Raw genomic sequence first — 6,087 nt, forward strand, 5'->3', positions numbered from 1 at the left:
TAGTGAGATATTGTCAGCTTCACAGCATGTGGAGGCAGAGGAGATATATTGCATTGTCTTTTCATTGAGAAAAAAAAACTGTATTGACAAAGTCAGGTCTGGATCGCTACTGTTAATAATTTAGTGTTGTAAGGCAAAATTTGCTAGACTTCTAAAGGATCTGAGCATAACCTGTGGAGGGCCAGGGGTCTGCCAGAGAGTTATCAATCTCCATGTCCTGGAAGGGAAGATGAGGAGTTGTCTAAAGGGCATTTAAGTCATGGAGACAAAAGTCTTCTCCCCACAGTTCTTTGGCATTTCTGTCAATGTACCCCAGTTCTGTTTTCCCCATTGGCCTATTGGGCCAGACCGTCCTTATTATTCCTATATGGTCTTTCCCTAGAATGTTCTCCCTTACCCTGATCCCCATTGGTCCCAGTTTGGTGCAGTGTTCCATCCCTGTTACCCCATTTGTTTCCCTGGTTCCTTACCCTGCCTCTGCACCACTTTTCTCCATTCTCATTGGACCCTGATCCCATGCTCCACCCCTCTTCCCCAGATTTAAACCTAGACCCTTCCTTGTTCATGGGTGATCTTCTATCCCTGGATCCCTTTGATATTTGGCTGCATTAAACCTCATTGGATCTCCATACAGAAGACTCCTCTTTTTTCCGTCGGCTCTATTTTGCTAGCTGTGGTTGTGTGGACCTCGTGTGTGTTCATGTGCCTGCCTGACCGCCTTTACTAAAGCTGCTTTTCAGGAAGGTAGCAGCACTTCACCATCTAGTGCATGCCGCTACAGTAACCTGAAACTGCAAATTTTCTGTGGGCTTCTCTCTGGCAGCTGGATCTAGTTTGAAGTCCAGGCAAAGGCATTTTTTGGATCATTAACACTGCCCAGTGACTGAGGTATTTTTCCTGCAATGGTGTTTTGGGTTTTTTTTTGATAAAACTATCCAGGTATTCACAAAATAAGTAATGTGTTTCAATCGCATTTAGCAGATTTAAAGGGTTAGCTTCTCCTTGCTGTAATATATGGCTCAGGCTGTGTTAGACCAAAATGAGTTTAAGATGGATATCCTGAAGGAATGGTTCACGCCATGTAGTCTGGCTGCTGAACAGAATTTCCTAGGGTGATAGCATTCCCATCAATGCACTCAAAGGTTGCAACTGCTGAACAAAATCATTGTGAGAACATCCCCTTTGTATAAGCAGATGTTCAACAAAAGAATTAACCATTTTGAAGGGCTCAGTGAAGTAGAGAAATACAATCCCTGAGGTAGGAGCTACGACAGAATCCACAACTATGGTCATTTATGCACATATGGGATCAGTATGCAGGTGCAAGACTTGACACCATCATAGCCATAATAAAGGGGGGTAAGTCACATAGAGATGTAAGGATCAAGCACTGAAGAATGTTATTCTTCCTCTCCTAATTGACATACCCACTTGGGCTAAAAGACAGTTCATGCACTTCCCAAGATGTGCATGTCTCCCTTTGATTATCACCTGAAATTCAGAGTTCAAACTTTTCTGAATCCCAAAGGGGCAGTAACAGTCACAAGTCTTGTTTGCTGCTTATCTATGAAGAGTAGCATGGATGCAAAGTGATATTGATCAACAAATGTGACTCTCCCTCAGACTTGTTTTGGATGCCAGTTCCCACACACAGTTCCTGTTTTCGCAGATTTTTTTTTTAAATTATTATTATTATCTGTTTTCACAGATAATTTGCCAGAGCTGAGAAGTATGGACTGTCCCTCACAAGCCTGCCTGAACATTCACATTGTGTGCTTGAATGGAGAGCAAGACAAAGGGAATCGTTAGTGGGAATACCCAAATCCATCACAGGAAAATGTGATCAGAAGTATCTTTATGCCTTATTTTTAATGCTGTAATATTGCACAGGACCAGCTGTAGAAACTTATTTTTCACAGAAAATGCATTTTCAACCACCAAATTTCAATTTTTCATTATATGTGAATGGTTAATATTGCTTTATTCCTAAGACAGTGTTAGAAAGGACTAAATATGCACAGAGGCTGATGGGCTATTAAGAACCTAGATTTAAAAAAATAAAAAATAAAACACAAACCCTCAAAATATTTTGCAATCAGCAAACAGCAAGAGCCTGTTATATTTCTAACATTCTGTTGCAGGCTGGGGAAAGGGCAATCTAGAAGGCAGCACAATATTCTCAGGCAATGCCACCCAAGAAGTGCACCTTCACTGACAAAAACTCACCTGAGCTGGCTCTGCCCTGCTGGTCTTGCCCCCGGTGTTCTTGGACGGAGGATAGGTGAGCAGCTGCTTTATGGCTGCATTTTTCCATGCATTCTCAGATAGTTTCGGCATCTGGCTGAATCAAGGAGGGTAGGGGAAGTGGGAGTAGGACTTTACAGTACTTTTGTCTTGCCAGAAGACAAAAATTACCTTTTTAAATAAAATTTTTCAGTGCTAGAAAATATTCAAGTGTTTCAATGAAGAACAAAGGTATTTTATCATAATTCAATATAAATTATAAGAACACTAGTAAACAAATGTCTTGGCTTCTCTCTCTCAGCTGTGGGCACTTTCCCCTTGGTGCAGATCTGGGCACAGCCGGCAGGGGGCGCCGGTGGCTCCCGGCCGGGCAGGGCGGGTGCGGTGATTCCCCTGCTCCAGCAGGGGGCGCTGTGGCGCGGGGCTCTCCCTCACGATAATGGCGGGCGGGCTGAGGAGCAAAAATGGGCTGCAGCAGGAACCTCAGAGCAGCGGCTGGGACTGCAGGGCAGGCTTACCTGGGAGAGCAAGCAAGAGGTAGCAGAAACTCCTGTGGGGGCAGCTGTGGCAGGGGCCGAGGAGTGTCCTGGCAGGGAGGGGGTGGGTGCGTGGCTACAGTGTAGCAAAAATGGCGGGGCTGGGATGTGGCTGCCCGGCTCCCAGACACAGCCGGGAGAGGCTCCCTTGGAGGCAGGGAGGGGCTCAGAGTCCCAGGGTTTCCTGTGAGGCCTTAAAAGCATACACCTTGGGCCATACAAGAGTCTTGCCAGGGCTACACGCAGGATGGATCCAAGATAAATCCCGCTCATGATACTTTACGCCTTTGTAAGTTTTGGTCCATTTACATATTGGGAGTTGATTGTCCAGTTACAGCTTCAGGTCACGAAGTTCCATCCTCCTGATCCACTCCTTTCACTTTGCCATTGTTTATGCTTTTTGGGTAGTGGTTGTCCTCAATTCTCAAGCTGGAAAAGGACTGTTTTGTCTAACTCCCCTGTGAAGAGAACCTACCAACACTTAAAATGAAGTTCACAGTCTCACACCAACTCAGCACAGAATGTGAGAAATGTGAAAGCTTAAACTAAAGGCATCCATAGGAAGGACTCTGAGACCTTTTCCTGTGGTGTGAGCCCATGGAAGCAGTGGAGCCAAGGAAGATCTCAGCTAGAAACTGCACTTCAGGCAGGTTTTCTCTGTTTTTAGATGCTCTCCATGCTCTCTTTTAATTTTTTGCCTAGCTTTTCACTGCTTAGCAGCTCTGCTCACTCGCTTTAGATTTCTGTCCAGCTTTTCACTGGTTTCTGTAGTTCTAGTGGAATGCTGTTTGTCTCCCCCATTGTACATACGAGATCACATCATGGTCACCAGATATAACATTGATTGGAGCTATGGTCGGAGACAGGCGACACGACTCTCTGTGATCCATGTGACAAAAAGCCTCTTTATTGTTCTGAGCCCTCTTTAAAACGAGGGTCTGGATTTCCTGGGCATACGCATGTGATTGGATGGGAGTTTGGATTGCTCAGCTCTCTGACCAATGGATCGTCATTGGGTGAAATCCATGTTTGGGTTTGAATATATGTTATCACTGTTCACCTAGGGGCCTGTTTGTTGAACTAGGCTAATCAAACTGAATCTCTTATCCATGGCTAAATTAATTGCCTAGCTACAAGCCAGCTTTTGCTGTGACAGGAGTGTTGATCTGTTGGGGGGTACAAAGTCTCTGCAGAGAGATCTGAACAGGCTGGATCATGGGCTGAGGCCACCTGTATGAGGTTCAACAAGGTGAAGTGCCCCATCCTGACTTTGGCCACAACAACCCCATGCAGGCCTCAGGCTGGGGGCAGAGTGGCTGGAAAGCCACCCAGCAGAAAAGGTCATGGGGGTGCTGGTTGGCAGTGGCTGAACGTGAGCCAGAGAGTGCCCAGGTGGCCAAGAAGGCCAAGAGCATCGTGTCCTGGTATGTGCTTTAGTGGTGGCCTTGGCAGTGTTAGCAGTCTCAGGTTATCAGGGGGATTCTCTGGTCTTAAAGGTGTTGTCCAATGGAAACAGTTCTACCGTTCTAAACTTCCATTCCTTTTGAAGGCACTAGTCCCAAATAGACCTGCGTTTGTGTTTTTAAGGAATTCAGCATCTACCTTTCCTTGAAAGTAAAAGGAATAATGCTTTAAATGCTCTTGAAACACTGTTATTCTTTGGCCTTAAGGTGTGTGTTTGAATTGAGGTGCTTTTGTACAGAAAGGTTGGCCTTTTCCATGGGATAAATGCAGGCAACTTAGCTGCAATGGCACTTGTTTCATCTGCTTTTCTGCTTCTTTTCACCATGGGTGGCAAATTTGGGAATATTTGTCTTGTCCTTTCAGTTCTGGCTCAGATTTGCTCACGGATGTGTTGTAAAATCTTATCTACCCATTTCTCCTGAAAAAATCTTGATGACTGGTGGAATTGCTAGAGACAAGGCTTTCAACCCAGTTGCCAGCATTATTAGCCCAATGTCCCTGCTTAAATCCAAGTATGCTCATATTAAAAAGGAAGAAACTATTCTAACTTCCTTGCCCCCTCTCCATTTTTTTAGTAGCTCTTGGGGCAAGTGCTGTATGGCATTCCAAGGCTTTGTTATCAAATGTGAAAGTGTTGAAGTGTTGTTGCTGCTGTAGCAGCACCCTGAGTTCAGTGGGAACAATTCCAGAGCACTGGGTGCCACAACAGTGGGCATGGTGAGAGACTCGTCTCCACTGCCATGGTCATCCAGCCGTGGGGAGAGCAGCTGCTGGGGCTGCCCCCATTCTGCCGACAGCAGTTTGCCTCCAGCATGTGGACTGTGTGGCCATGCTTTTGACAGAATGTGGAAAATGCATTGTTTGAATATATTTTTATGTTGTCTACCTACACCTGACTGGAGCAGTCTGGAAGGCAGGATGCCCTGTGGGCAGGGCCATGGCAGGGATCAGTGGCTGTCACTTGCACTGGCAGTGTCATTTTTCCAGGTAGGCTCCTGATACAGCTGTGGGGGAAGGCATCAGCAGCTGAATCAGGCCCAGGGAGCAGCAGCAGCACATTGAGGAGACCCTCATCTGCAAAGAGCCCCTGACCCCCTTTGCTCCCCCATGGCAGCACAAGATGATTCCACTGCAGGTGAAGGGTTGCAGCAGACTGGAGACTCCTTCAGCCAGGACTTGCTACAATATCATTCCTGCAGCTGTGCTGGGAGGATGATGGCTGCAGCAGGTGTGTCCATACTCAGGAATGCTGCTCAACTCAGGGAGGCAGAGTATGTACAAAAGCTGCATTCAAAGCACTGATCATGAAATTCTGGAGCCACTGGCAAGTGCAGCAGCTCTTCTTCATTCCATACAAGTGAGAGCCCAGCCTTGGAACCTGTCCCTGGGAGCAGGGAAACACTATGAGTATAGTTCTGAATTTTCAGGGACAGTCAAAACGAGAATCCTTTTGAGACTGATGTTGCAATGTTGTGTCTGCAGGAAAGAAAGCAGGATTAAACCCCTGCCACAATGAAGGAGAATCTTTGCATGGCCAATTTACACCCTACAGATACACTGATCATATTGGCCTACTGAATACTGGGAGCATCTAATGCAGAGTGCAAAGCTTCTTTGAATAGATAGGAGAGATGAGACTTGAAGAAATAGCTTTGCTGATGCAGGAAAATGGATCAGACCCACTGGTCCCTTGGCTCATGCTCAGTTCTGCCAAATCAAGCATGATTAGTTTTAACCACTCTGTTGGAGAGTATTTCAGAAGGATCTGCCTCATGCTATTTCATTAAGAAAATTTTGAATAGTCAAGAAGTGCCAAGATCAGAAATGTTTTGAGGCAAATCAT

Source organism: Erithacus rubecula (assembly GCF_903797595.1).
Source record: "Erithacus rubecula genome assembly, chromosome: 2".
Lineage (NCBI taxonomy): Eukaryota > Metazoa > Chordata > Aves > Passeriformes > Muscicapidae > Erithacus > Erithacus rubecula.